The sequence below is a fragment of the Sinohyriopsis cumingii genome, chromosome 10, assembly GCF_028554795.1.
Source record: "Sinohyriopsis cumingii isolate HCF-2022 chromosome 10, ASM2855479v2, whole genome shotgun sequence".
NCBI classification, from domain to species: domain Eukaryota; kingdom Metazoa; phylum Mollusca; class Bivalvia; order Unionida; family Unionidae; genus Sinohyriopsis; species Sinohyriopsis cumingii.
Genome location: NC_142970.1, coordinates 43,552,217 through 43,567,718, shown reverse-complemented (window position 1 = coordinate 43,567,718; position 15,502 = coordinate 43,552,217). Strand labels below are relative to the sequence as shown.

General features: G+C 40.3%; 1 long non-coding RNA gene across 1 annotated transcript in view; it reads left to right on the top strand.

Annotated features, from left to right (window-relative positions):
• The first annotated feature begins 4,325 nt into the window (after window positions 1-4,325).
• LOC149789945 (uncharacterized) overlaps window positions 4,326-15,502 on the top strand; it is a 29,364-nt gene continuing 18,187 nt past the window's right edge. The window contains exon 1 of the long non-coding RNA XR_016423775.1: window positions 4,326-4,433. This is a non-coding gene — a long non-coding RNA (uncharacterized LOC149789945). The remainder of the gene's footprint in view (window positions 4,434-15,502) is intronic.

Below are 15,502 nucleotides of genomic sequence, written 5' to 3'. Positions count from 1 at the left end.
ATGATGTCCACTCATCTTAGAATTTATTATAATGGTACTGCATACTCGCAAGCTCAAAATAAAATCCATATAAAATTATGAAATTCTATATCGGTCTTTTCTTTCACTGCTAATTATACCATGATATCTCCATGACAACCATAACACTTTATGTAAACGCATCATCATTGTTATTGGTTAATGAATGAGAACCACAACATAGTTATTACAGGTTAATGAATCGGACCACATCATCTTTATTACAGGTGCATGAATGGTGACTATGGGTCATGTGTCTTGTTCCCAATGTCTGACGAATCCCTGAAATCAGTACAATAATCAAACAGTCCTATATCTAATTCCTAAAATCAGCAAAATAATTATACAGACCTTCACCTAACTAATTTCTAATATCAGCTAAACAATCAAACAGTCCTTGGCCTAAGTATTTTCAGATATCACCAAAATAATTATAAAGCCTTATTTCTAATTCCTAACATCAGCAAAATAATCATAATTCCCTATGCATAAGTAATTTTGAACATCAGCAAAATAATGATATAGTCCTAGGTCTAGCTAATTCCTAACATTAGCAAAATAGTTATACAAACCTATGCCTAATTAACTACATCAGCAAAGTAATTATTCTTTAACTTTTTTATGATTTTAATTGATATATTAAAATAATTATTACTTTGAGATGAACATATTTACTAAGGTTAATGTCTATTTGTTTTAGAAATCAACTAATTCCTAACATCAGCAAAATAATTATACAGCCCTATGCCCAATTAACAACATCAGTTAAGTAATTATTTTTTAATGTGTTTATGATTTTAATTTACATATTAAAATAATTATTACTTTGAGATGAACATTTTTACTGAGGTTAAAGTCTACTTGTTTTAGAAATCAAGTATATTCTAGAAGCAAGTCAGTTACGAATTTGAAGAAAAATTGGACATTATCCTGGTTCTGTTGTTGTGTCTTAGCTTTTTATAAAAAGTTGTTAACTTCAGAATTACTCGTTCCATATCTTAATATCAGTTGCTAAATTACACTATGGAATTATTGTGATTTCATTCATGAACATTTTAGATTTTAACACTGTGATACATCAAGACTGTTAGCAAATCAACACTATTCCAGGATAATGGCATATAACACATACAAGACTGGAATTTATTTGGAACACCAATGAAATTCATTCTGAATAATCTAAATGTTTGTACTGTGACATAATATTTTAGGACTATTTGAGATTTAAATCACAATATTGTAAGTTGCTTTTTAAATTTTCACTTTGTATTGTATGGAAATAAATCATTTGCTAAATCTAATAATACTTTATTGGTTTTACTGTTTTCTGTTACTTAGTTTAGGACCATTAACTCATAACATGATGGATTTTTTCCATTACTTAGTTTAAGACCATAGACTCACAACAGGAATTAGTGCCATCAATGACATTTACCACATATTGACTTCTATGCAGCTTGTTAAATTTGAGGAGTCACAGTGCTGGCTGCACTCTATCAATATCCAAATTAAATATAATTGGGTGATTTGATAATAATTCTTCTCTTTTATAATAATTTGATTCCGCATCAACCTATGCCACACTTAATGGTGTACTTTAAGCTAGTATTTAACTTTTGAAATGAATACATTATTACAAGTCATTATTTTTTAACATGAATATTATGCACAAATCATGAGAATATTGGAGACAAATAGTCTGCAATGATTTCCTTTTAGCTGCCATATTATGATAAGAAAATATTACACACTGTTCAGTAAAAGATATAAATAAATTTAAAAAATAAAAGATAAATGCATCTTCTTAATTTTAGTTAAGGTTTTGCAAGGACCCTGCACACAACTTAGAGAGTAATGAAACAGGCAGTTTTCTAGTCTTTACGGTAATTGCATCCTTCAAAATCAGGACCAAGTCTCTTTGTCAATTACTACAATCAACGACTTGCAAGATCATCATACACTACTACATACAAGCGATTTGGAAATAGCATGAATCCGTCGCCAAACCCGGTATAATACGGTCAGCAAAACCTGAGTCAACCCACAGGGCCTTGTTACAAAAAAAAATCAAGGGATGGGGGTTCTAACCTGTGTTATATTATTACAGGTTAGAACCCCCATCTCTTGATTTTCTTTGTAACGAGCCCCTGTGAGTCAACCGATACCGTAATCATGAGAATGACCTAATTGATTCAGAATAAATACGTTGATAATAATTACGGAATCAAGTAAATCTGACTTCACTTGCGTGTCATACGGGAATGGGGAAGGCTAAACTGGTTTTTGTTTTTTTAAACGATATACAATTTTCTGATGGGAAGAAAAACAGTTAAAATTACCCTAATAAAGGCTGCCGGAAGCAAAGATCAGCTGATTACAGATGCGTATACATGTACGTGTAGCCTCCTGATGATTTGGAAAGTCACAAGTTTGACATGATAAGGAAACATTTTCTAGATGGGAGCCGATTGCGGAGATAACGTGTGATCACTAGAGTGATATTTAATAGACGTTACAGCTTCTTATACAACATACTGGACTTCGTCATATCGATCACTGAATGAACCCGTCCTTAAGTAGCTTTCATCGCTGTTAAAACTCAATGGGCATGCGCAGGACAGGTCAAAGCGGCACGGGTTACCAAATTCCGGTTAAGCAGCAAATTGTGGATAAATTGTGAATAAAGTATTTTCCCTGGTATCAATAACATATCCATTTTGGTGTAAATAATTATCCTGTTTACATACGTTTATCCTCTTATGATGATTTAGGATTTTCACATTTTTTCCAAGTTGTTCAATATTGTTCACATATTCCAAAAGACATCCAAATTCCAAGCCTTAGCTAAGTTCTGACTGTAGAATATTTAAGGCCTGGGAATTTTCGATTTTGCTTCGAACAAATCGATTCACACAAGCGACGAGACCCCTAAATTCCCTTCTCAAGGAGATGTAATCCACCCGGCTTTACCTAGTCGGTAACACCCTAACTAGCCTTCGATTACGAATCGGAATGAATGCTTTATATAAAAGATGACCTAGCTAACCGTCGATTACTAATCCAAATTAATGATTTATATAAAGATAAGCCAGCTGACCTGCGATTAAGAATCCGAATAAATGCTTTATATAAAGATACTGCCATCAAAATTAGGATGATATAACACAGAGTGGATATTTAAAAATTTCCTTACAATTACAGCCTAAATGCCGTCATATGTGATTTTTGCCTTATTCGCTCCATCATCCCAGTAGGGGAAGGCCATATTTCCTTTTATATCGATGTGAGGCTTAAGCGGTCGACAAGTAATTGGAACCATTGTTTTGGGGTAACGCTGGATCATTAAGGCACGAGAGAATAATAATAATAAATATATGTATGTATGTATGTATGTATGTATGTATGTATGTATGTATGTATGTGTGTATGTGTTGGTAACTTCTATATGTTATTGTTCGTCGTGTCGTCATAATTCTCCACACCTTCTCTTTATTAGTATTAAAATAGAATAAGTATAGATCTAGCATGCATGTACCAGTCGGCAATTTCTATATGTAACTCGTACTAGTAACAGTATGCATGTACCAGTCGGTAATTTCTATATGTAACTCGTACTGGTAACGGTATGCATGTACCAGTTGTTAATTTCTATATGTCACACGTACTAGTAACAGCTGCAACCCCGCAAAATAAGAAACTGTAGGGCACCACCATAAGTAGGAATACGGTAGTAGTAGTAGTGGTGGTGGTTAGTAGTAAACAGATGATTGTGAGCTAGCTAGATGGCTATAGTACCTCGATGCTAGTGGTCGCGGGTTTGAACCCAGCAGAATCAATTGGTTTATAAAAGTGATACTTAGCAGCTGCCTCTCACTAGCACCTGCTACATGTCTGCGGCGTAATGCCCCAGTGCTAAACGTCACATATAAACTGCCACACTACTGACATCGTATTGATATGACTAAAAGCGATAAATCTACATTAAAATCCCACAACCCAAAACACACTCCCTTGAGCTACCTGTATAACTAACTTGACGGAAAACCTAGACTTTGTAACTACTATTACACACTGATACTTGCATGACAGCACTACACATTTCCGTTATTATTAGAATTTATTTATTTTTTCAGAATTATTCTCTCTATCAGCCATGTTGTTCACTCAAGTAAACCTGGAGAAAGAGATACGCATGTTGTAACTAAGTCAGTTGAATATCCATTGTATTATTTGTCTGTACACGCCAATAGCTTGCCAGATACGGTCAACACTTAATAACATGGCTTGTTGTCATGTAATGATTGGTTGGTTTTGTGTATGATAAAAGAATTTGCTTGGAGGCAAGTACAATCATTACATAGAACACCGACTGGTGAACTTCGGAAAGTTGCATTTTAAGGATTTATAGATATTCTGTAAGTATCAGTCTACTATTTATTTTTATGAAACATTATTTTTATTGAGTCAATGCATGAAAATGGAATAACGTTGTACTGAATGTGCATAGTCCTACATTTACTCAAAACAAGGTCACTGACACTAGTCTCTCCAAGAGTTGTTCAGTTAATGATACATTATCAATTAAATTCACAGAGTTTTTGTTTTCAAACAGATGTTATTGATAATACTGTGACTATGAGGTCAATAAGAGCAGATGAAGATTCTTTAAAAGAAATCATTACTGGTATTGACACGGATTGCTAACCTCCACTATTATTATACTGGTATTGACACGGATTGCTAACCTCCACTATTATTATACTCACCACCAACACCCCATCTACTTATTTACATACACCACTAACTCTCCCTCTACACTATTTACACACAACACTAACTACCCCCAAATTATTTACACACTCCACTAACTTTCCATATATATTATTTACACAAACCACTAACTGCCTATCTACACTTTTTACACACTCCACTAACTCTCCATCTACACTATGTACACACACCACTAACTTCACATCTCCACTATTTACACTCCACTCACTCTCCAACTACACTATTTACACACCACTAACAACCCCTCTGCACTATTTACAAACGCCACTAACACTCCATATACAATATTTACATACACCAATAACTCCTGCTCTACACTATTTACACATTCCACTAACTCTCCATCTACATTATTTACACACCCAAAAAACTCTACATCTACACTATTTACACACACCACAGTAGTAAGGGGGGTCACCATAGCCTCAATGGGAATTAGCATTACAGAGAACCCTGGGTCACTATAGCCTCAATGGAAATTTAACATGGAGAAAAATCGTGGGTCAATATAGCCTCAAGGGAATTTAACATGGGAAATAGTCTTGGGTCACTATAGCCTCAAGGGGAATTGAACATGGAGAAAAAGTCTTGGGTCACTACAGCCTCAAGGGAATTGAACATGGGATTTATTTTTTTTTTAAATTTTGAAAAAAGGGGTAGCCACTTGAAAAGTTATTCTCTTTTCGAGAAATATGGCTGGCCCTGAAAAGGGCCTTTGGGTTTCTTCTGCTTCTTCTTTTATTACCTCCATTTCCTCATCCACCCCCTAATCTTCCCAAAATTCCTTTATTCTTCCTCTTTTCTTTTTCTGGTAACCAGTCTGGGTGCCCCATAGCCCTGAACTTCTCTTGTATCTTTATCCAATTGGTGTTAAGTTTTTCAAATGCGTCTTTTTTCTTTAAGTTTTCTTTCTCCTTTCTTTCTTTACTCCACTTGTCTTTGATCTTCATGACCTCTTCCTCCATCACTTTTCTCATAAGTTGTTCCGATTTCTTAATCTGGTCCAGGCCTTTTTTGACAAAGGACCACTCTGTCCATTTCATTACTTCTTCCAAAAAACACCTTACTTCTAGCACATTATCCATGGCTTCTTTCAAGTGGCCAAACTTTACATACTCTGGATCTATAAAGCCTCTTAGTCTTTTTACTTCTTCTTCTATCATCTCTGCCACAAGATCCATGGCTGATTTTAGGTTTGTCACTTGCCTTCTTACAAAATCCCTGGTTACTTCATACTTCCATTCACATTCAATCCTTTCCACTGCATAAGCTCCATCCACCATCCAATACCAAATGTCCTTTAAGTGGTTAAACAATTCTGTTACAGCTACCATTTTCTTTCCTTTATTCCTTAGAATGGTGCGAACAACGAACGTTGTGGGTTCTTATACTTAAAGTGCGGACGTGAAGGAAAACATCCCCCTAAAACATAAAATTGATCTTACCTAGATCATGACCAAACAACGCGCGGACTTGAAGGAAAACATCCCCCTTCTTTCTCATTTCATATAATACAACCCAAACTACACTCTCCACATATGCTAAGAAACAATAAAGAAACCCATAATCTACCATTCACACAAACTTACATGAGCAGTTACAAACACAAACACAAACACATATACTCCCACTCTGAAAAAAGAGTTAGTGTTTATATTCACACTACTCTACCTACACACATTGGCAAATGGATCGTTATTTCTTTTCTAGAGTATTGGGGTAGCCCTGAAAAGGGCTGTTTGTTTGTTTTTTTGAACTTCATGGACACCTGGTTAATGGTGGCACCTTCCAGGCCTGGCGCCGCATACACATCTTGTCCCCCAGTTACTTTTTACCTTTTGGGGGGAGAGAGCAGAGGCAGGATATGTGGCTTCAGAATCCCAATTTTCGCTCTCTGGGATTCTGAAATTTCTTTTTCTTCTTCTTCTCTCCTTTTCCTCCTCCTCTTCTTTGTTTCTTCTCTCCTCCTCCTCTTTTTTGTATTTTCTCTCCTCCTCCTCTTCTTTATTTCTTCTTTCCTCCTCCTCTCTCATCCTTCCTTCTTCCACAATGGCTTCCGCGGCCAGTTCGTTCAACAGGCGCCTGGCATATTCCAGACGCACATGAAGTTCCAACAGTTTCGCCAGTCTCGTGTTCATTTTTGGTGTTGATCAATCAACAAGGTTAGCTGGACTGCCGAACGAGTTTCAATTTATACTGAAAGTGCGGACGTGAAGGAAAACATCCCCCTAAAAACATAAAATTAATCTTGCCTAGATCATGACCAAAGAAACAACGCGCGGACCTAAAAGAAACACTCACTCACTTTTTATGCTACCCATTCCTATTCTAAAATTTTTTTATAAATAACTTCAATAGACTATCCACATACGCAAAGCAATCCAATCTAACCCCAAATATGCACCTCAAACACCAAAAAAGACATCATTTTAATCTACTATCCATACCAACGTACGTGAGCACTTACAAACACAAACACATACCCTCACATTTTTTAAAAAAAGAGTTAGTGTTTATATTCACACTACTCTACCTACACACATTGGCAAATGGATGGTTATTTCTTTTCTAGAGTATTGGGGTAGCCCTGAAAAGGGCTATTTTTTTTTTTTTTTTTTGCTATGGCAATCTTTTTTAGTTTCTAAGAATTCAATGCCCTCTGAGGATAGACTTTCTGGCGATAGGTCTGCTTTTTCGGAAAGAGAAGAAGAACTCTTTGGTGTCGATACGACAATCGACAAAGCCTCTGTCAGGTTCAGGTTGCTGCTGCTGCTGTTGTTGTTGTTGTTGCTGCTGTTTCTGCTGCTGCTGTCTCTGAAGTCTGTACTTCTCTGTCCATTCTTCTTTTTCCCTGTTCACTTCTTCTCAGAAGAGCTCTTCTATCAGGTCTTCAGTGACTTTTAGCATTCTCACGTTCTCTATCTCTTCTGGCTTCGGTATCAGACTGTGTCTGACCCTATGCAAATTTACGTAGGCTTCGTTGAGCTTAGCTAGTTTGGAGCACATCTTCGTAGGAGGATGAGTCGACAATGGATGGTTAGACTGGAAACAACCCGGTTCTTAAAGTCAAAGCGCGGACGTGAAGGAAAACATCCCCCACACGGTTTTCGAGTGGCAACGTTCAGTGAATGTCATGAGAGGGATAGTAAGAAATGAAAGAGCATCAATCCAACATTCTTATTGCTAAACAAACCACAAAGGCATTTTTTTTTTCAAAACACAACATTTTTATTCAAAAATCACTTAACACTAACCAACAACTCTAACATATTTTAAACAATAATCCAACATGATAACATCAAACATTTTTTTTCAAATACAGTCTACTTTAAACAGGGCTGACAACGTTGTGAATGAAATTGTGATTTCCATTGTTGGAAATCATTAGGCCATTGATGGACACTACGTTTCCTAGCTTGAGACAAAAGATAAGCATAATGGTCACAAAACCATCGATCTACTTTCACATCGTTTCTAGAAGAAGAAAGAGGATCAAAATGAGTCACTAAATGTTCTAAGGAATAGCCCAGGCTGCGATGATGCAGAAAATACACACAGTACTGTCCACTCACCAAGGAATCTGTGCCTTGTAATTTCACATTATTGAATCGGGTGGTCTGAGCATTTCTTCTCATAAAGTCAATGATATCGTCTTCCAAAGGAGGCAATCCGTACGAATCGAAATATTCCATACATCCTTCTTGAGGAAAGTAGACGGCTACCCAGTGGGTTCCTGGGAGATGACTGTCGTCCGTGTTGCTCACGTAAGCAAGATGGTCCTTAGGTTTGCGATGAGGGAGTTCATCTTTAGCACAGACGACAGGATTCCAAGAAGACGTATACGAACTGTGGTTCAAAAGGTAATAAAGTTCCCAGGTATCCATTTGTGTGTTGTTTTCTTCTTCACAGATAACAATACGTCTTCAATTCGATCCTGACTTTTTGCTTGAAAATGTCTGACAAATAACCGTTTCTTCGTTTCGTCTCCTCACTCTGATTCAAGAGAGCTTCGATACGATGGATCTCTTGAGTGGTTAATAGTAGACAAGAATGTTCACGCAAGTCTTTATACCACTGATGCAACACGTCTTCGTCCGAGATGAGACTCCAAGCATCGTCCAGATACTCGTCCAATTTTTCTTCTTGACTCAACATCAGGCATTTATCGTGCTGAATTTGACTGGGATGAGCGTTTTGACATCCATAACACTCTTTCTTGATCAATTCCGTCATTTTTTCGACCAAGTGTTTGGCAAAACAGGAGACTAGATGGGCTTCTTGTTCTGGCCATCTCGACTTCATCATGATCACTTCTTCTTTTTCCACGGTCTCCTCACATTCCATGTCCAAAGTTTCTCCACTAGGTAAAGATGGATAACAGCCTTCCATGACTTCTAGTAATCTAGAATGACTTCTCTCAAACTGTTGATTTCTATGGTATTATCGAATTCTGCATACAGGATGACGTTCAACGTTGGATTATCATCAGCACCGGGGTCTTTGATTGCAACTGAATTTCCACACGAATCTGGCCGGATTTTAACGGGTGGAAATGTCCCTCGTCGCTGCCTTGGTCTGGAGTGAAATCGAAAGCCCACAAAGCATAACCTTTTGCATAATCCTCGTACGTAATGCCGTGACTGGTGTTGGTTCCTAACTGTCCCGTGGCTTCGTACAGGGACAAGTACGATCTCAAGTAATTCTTCTTTTTAAAGGCAGGTTCAAAAGGTCGGGTACACAAGGTCTTGCCGTCGCGACTGACTTCGATCTTGGACACGTCAAAGTGTTTAAGTTAGAAAGGATTTTTAGTGATAGTTCCGTTGAAGGCTTCCTTCTCGACGATACCAATGATTAAACGTTTGGGTAGCTGTCCTTGGAACAGATGATCTTGGATCATGGATCGCTGTCCCTTGGGAATGGTGAAAGTTTTCACTTCCACGCGTCGTATGGGATACTTGGCGGTCGTTCTGCTCAACGTCTGACTGATGTCGTTTCCCACTTTAGGTAACACTTCCACAGGTCGCACGTAGAGTCTGGCTTCTTGGATTTTGGTTTTGTACTCGTCAGCATTAGCCAATAAATGGAAAGCGGTACTGCTCCGATTCAGTCTCAGGCGGACATCCACCCCGTTCAGCAAATATTTCTCTTGCAACCTCATGTCCAGATGCAAACGATCCATCAGTTCTAAACTCTTTCCATCTTTGATTCTGTCTTTTCGTTCTAGAAATCCGTCATTGTTGTTTGTACTCTTTGAACTAGTTTCTAAATTTTCAAACTGGTCACCTTCGTCAGCTTCCCATATCACACAGGCATTGAGATGAGTGTTCTTGGCATCTATTCCGTACGTCAAGAGATTTTCCAGGTAGGCACGATAAGGGTAAGTATCCATGCTGCTACTGACTAGTTTGTTATTGAAGTACATGTCCACTCCACTAAACAAGGAATGCATGAAATTGTTGACGGGAGCTACTGGATCATCATCGTCTATATTACCTCCAGTCGCATTTATAACTTTGACTTTCAGGTACAAGTAACTGCTATTCAGATCGATGTAATCTTCGGGCTGTCCTTTGATTTCAAACTCGATGGGAGCGGAATCGGCCAATGAGGAGACGGGGTGAAATTCCACCCATTGGGATTCTTGCATGGTCATCATGGTGGGTGGCATGGCAAACAGATCCAGTTCCGTCTTGGAACAGGCGCAAGATTATCGGTGCATCATTTTTTTCTCTTTCTCAATAATCGAAAACGTCTAAGTCTCGAACGGTTCTTCTTTTCTTGGCCTTTCTCGCTTGAAGTCTGGTGAAAGGGTGTTTTCTTCGTCGTTTCTTTCTGCCTTGTCCTTGCTGAATACCTGACTCGGTAGCGTGCAGGACATTTATAGGTGTGTCTTGTCGGCCCAAAATGTCTTTGCCCGTTTGCAGCAAGACATTTTTGCCTGCTCTCATGAAGGCTTCTTTAGGGTTTTGTTTGTCGATGATGACATTTTGGAGAAATTCTTTGCCTTGCGTCAGTGCCGCATCTTTCAAGGCGTGCAATCCGCGTGTCACCATCGGTTTCAACACCGGGGTCACCGAACGAAAGGCCGATTTTAACATATCTCCTAAACCGTGTCCTCGCTGTCGAGCAACCCCTCGGTACACTGGATACATGACTTACGAATCGTGAGAAAACCGTTTTCGAAAATGGAGTTTCACCGTGACTTTTCCTTTGGTGAATGGAATATTTTGTCCTAAATCTCCTTTTATAGCAATGTTGACCGTGTCCAAATACGACTTGCTGACGGGCAAATAGTGAGGATGGACAAATTCGCGGTGAACGTGGTAAGTGTTTCCACCTTCCTCGTCAGCGTTTGCGGCAGAATCCACTTTGAAAGGAATGACACGCAGTAACGGTACGAAGGTGTGTCCCACCACGTTGTACTCCACCACATCGGAGTACACAAACATCAAATTCAGTCCTTGGTTCAGTTCTACCGGGGTACTAAAATGCTTGGCAAAACTCTGGTTGTCGACAATGATTGGCATTTCGGATTTTTTTTCTACTTTCTTCCTCATCTCCATGTCCCCGCCCAACATGTCAAACAATTCAGGACAAAATAAGAAAGACAGGATTTTTACCCCCCTCAGGAAATTTTATCAGGAAGCGACGAGCTGTTTTGTGGTATTCCAGGGTGACGACACCTTTTTTGACACTTTCCAAAGCTTTCAGAAACACGCCATTAAACCTGGTGGCTATGGTGCTGACCAAATGTTGACCACTAAAATAATAGACTGGGGGAATGAACAAGTGATAGGTGGTGTACTTTTGATTTTGTATACGGGCTTTCTTGTCATATTGGACGTTGTCATCCAAGTAGCGTTGCAATTGCTCGTCATAAACTTCCACTTCAAATTTATTTTGATTGGGAAGAACATTGAGGACTTGGGTCGGGTGAATGATTTCCACTTAAGCCACTTCCCAATGGGCTTCGTGATCTAAGGGGATGGCTTGAGGTAATTTGGCCGTGTAACAGCACAACGTGTTGTTGGGAAACACCTCCATGGAACTGTCACTGGGTAAGGTTAAGTAAAATTGGTTTTCGTGACTCATAATCCCAGAGTTCTGTGGCTGTCCGAGGGGTTATTATTGGACGTCAGAGGCGTGTCTCCGCCCAAAATGGGGTTCTGGTTGTGGTTGTTGTTGTTATTGGAGTGGTGACTGGCACTGGCACTGGACACAAGGTTCCCGTGGTTCCCGTTCGAAAAGAATTTCAGGGAGGGATTGGGAAGCAGGTAACCGATGCAACTGCTCAATAAAATGGTCCACAATTGTTTGTCTCCTTGTTGCAAACTCAAATTGGCAATGGCTGCCCCGATGACACAATACACCACGAAGATTTGGCAGAAAAAGACGATTTCGTTTTAGGCACACGTTCTCCACACCACACCCACAAAGGTTGTTTTTGTAAATCTTGCACAGAAGAACTAGGTGAAGGAGGAGTGGTCGACGTAGCTGCGTCTGTGTGAAAGGGCATGATGGTCACTTCTTTTTATAGTCGATGACTTGCGAAGCGTCGATCCAAGAATCAAAACTGGATGGATATCCTTTCCAACGTACTTTGACTTCTTTGACACGTCGTTTGCCCACTTTACGGGTTCTGCGTTCGAGAATGCTTTCGATGTCGTACACGTCGTCTTCTTTTTTGGTCACACGTTGTAACTCGGGCAAATAAAACGTTCCTTTGAGCACTTCTCCGTTCATGTCTTCCAATTTATAGATGGCAGGATGACGGCCATGTACTCGTCCAGTGACACGAAACAATTCGGTCGTCCAGTTAGGTAAGTAACCTTTGTCGAAAGTGCGTTTGGTTTTGCCAATGCGCACCCAATCTCCTACGACCAACTCTCCACTTTTCTTGGGGACAGCCCTCGTCGGGGACGTACCGAACAGGCGCTCAAACACCAACACTTCGTTGTCGGGAGTCACGTCTTGCGGGGCACGTCCGATGCTTCGATGGTAAGACTGGTTGTACGCTTGCACCAGGTGCGGTAAGATGTCGATGTACTTCAGAGTGTGGTGATGCGTAAAATATTTTCACATGCGTTCTTTCAAAGTGCGTTGAAAACGTTCCACGATGCTGGCTTTGTTTTCTGGATTCTCGGTGGTAAAAAAATGAATGTCACGTTTCTTTAATTCTTTTTGGAAAGCTTGGTTCAAAAATTCGGTGCCTTTGTCCGTTTGCCATCGAAGAGGGTGATGACCGCTTTGTTTCAGCACTTGTTGCAGGGCTCGCACTAACTCGCTGCTCGATTTGGAAGTCAAGGGCACGACCCAGGCAAATTTGGAAAAGACGTCGATGACACAAAACAAATATTTGTAGCCACGATTGTAACTGGCCAAATGAGAGACATCGGCTAAATAGGCTTGCCATTGATGATCGATGCCTTCCACTCGGGTGCGACTTCTGGCAAACTTGCGTCGAATGGGTTTGTGTAAAGTGTAGGTAGCTTGTTCTTGTAACCATCGTTGTACTTGAGGTAAACGGAGACTTTTCAGTCGACTTTTGGCAGCACGATACAATTTTTGAACTCCTGCGTAACCTGCAGGATGGGAGGGATCGTAGTAAATGCTGGCTAAGACTTTTTCCATTTTTATTTGTGTTTGTTTGTGTGTTAATAAGGCACCCACTCTTGAAAGAGGCTACTCTTTTTTTCTTGGGGTATTTTCTTGGATTGCTATGCTTTGCGTGTGCGACCGGCAATAGGTGTTGAAGAGGAGGAAGATGTCTGAGCGGGGGATATCGGTTCCTGTTTCACTTCTGTCTTCACTTTCTTTTTCTCTTGTGATGAAGAAGGGGTGGCCATCATCTTTTTAATCCATCCAATTCTGGAGGTAGGTGGTGTTGTTAACTTGCGTACTTTTTCTGGTGGAGTTTGAAACCCTTCTTCTTCTTCTTCTTTTCCTTTTTCTGTCTTAACCACTGGTACTGGTGGTACTGGTACTGGTACTGGTACTGGTGATGGTGCTGGACTTTTCATCAAGGTCTTAAAATCTTTTAGAGTGGGTAGAGCTGTTTCGTCTAAAGCTTTCTGGTGAAAGAGTTGCAGTCGTTGCAAAAGTTGACCGTACTTTTGCGATTTTTCTGTTTCGGACAAATCTTGGCGATCCATCAAGGATTGCAATTCGTGTTGTAACTGGGACATCTGACTCAAATGGGGATTGGGAGGTAAATGCGGGGTGCGTTGTTCTTGCCACCGATGGTATTCTATCCATCGTTTGTAAGGCACTAAAGCTAGTTTTCGTCCTTCCATGGGGTTGTCACGGGTCGATTCTGAGATCTTGGGACTTCCGAGGGCCTTTTTATCTTGCTCCCACCAGTCCTCCCAACATGGTTCCCAAGACTCCTTTCAGTATGGGGCCTAACAAGAGGGGCAAAATGCCTCCACGTTGCACTAACATCTTCTTCTTTTGACGAATGGGAATTTTCTTTCGAACCATTGGGTAAGAACGTGACGATGTCTGCTTAAGCATTGTTTCTGGTGTTTGGACAAAGGGATCGTGCCTTTCAAGACGTTCAAACAACATTCGCACACGGTATCGATGACCTCTTTGGAGGCCGATTGAATGAGTTTTTTCGTAGAGGTGGAGAAGCTTTGGACAGGACAGATAACAGGTCCCCATGTTTGACTAAACGTGGTGGTAGTCCTTTTCTTTTCTTTCCTTGGGGTTTTCTGGAGGGTGACATCTTTGAGTCTTCAGGAGCACCAAAAAAACATTGATACCCCCGACTTGGTCACACACCTTTTTTATACTGGAACGCGTCGCCACTGATTGTCTTTACGTCGTATCAGTTTGAGGACAGGCATAACACGTCGTGGAGGGGTACGCAACGGACTAAATCGAGCCAGTTCTTGCTTGGACAAATCCAGTAAACTTTGTAACATGCCCGATCTTACATGGACTTTGATTTTGGGAGAAGGTACTTTGTGAGCAGCAGCCACTGCCGCTAAATTGGAGGGTCCTGCCACTGGGGAAGTTCTTTTTGGGGTCATCAACGGAGATGTTCTTGGTGTGATCAACGTCTCCAAGTACTCTTCAGTTCTTGGTGTCATTAATGGAGAAGTGGATGAACGTGAGGCTGCCGGTGACCGTGTCACTGCCGTGGCAGGTCGTGGTTTGCGAGTGTAAGGTTGCGTCCTGGCCGAAGTGCCTCTCTTGCGACTAGTTTTCTTCTGTGGACTTTTCTTTTTCTGGGGACTTTTTCTCTGTTTCTTTTTCTGGGGGCTTCTTTTCTTTTTCCGGGCTGCTGGTGTCTGGTCAGAGGAGGGTCCCGCCACTGAAGAAGTTCTTCTTGGGGACCTGGTCTTTTTCTTTTTCTTCTTGGGGCTTCGTTGGATTTTTTTCTTGGGGATAACTTTGTGGCATTAGGATCCCATCTTAAGAGTGAGCGAATGATGACCCCTCCTAGAGTACCGCTCCCTCCAGGTTTCAAAATGATTTGTTTTTTGGTTTGAGTGTCGATGCGGGGATCGGCCAGTTGGACCAAAGCGACTTTGTTTCGATCGAAAAAGCGTTTGGTTTGACGAGGAATCTGAATGATTCCTTGGAGTATTTGACGTGCCGTCACCGTGAACCATCGTAAGACTTCTTTGAGACTAGCTTCTAAGACACGAGCTCGTGTTTGTGGATTTTTTTCTCGACTGATGCCATA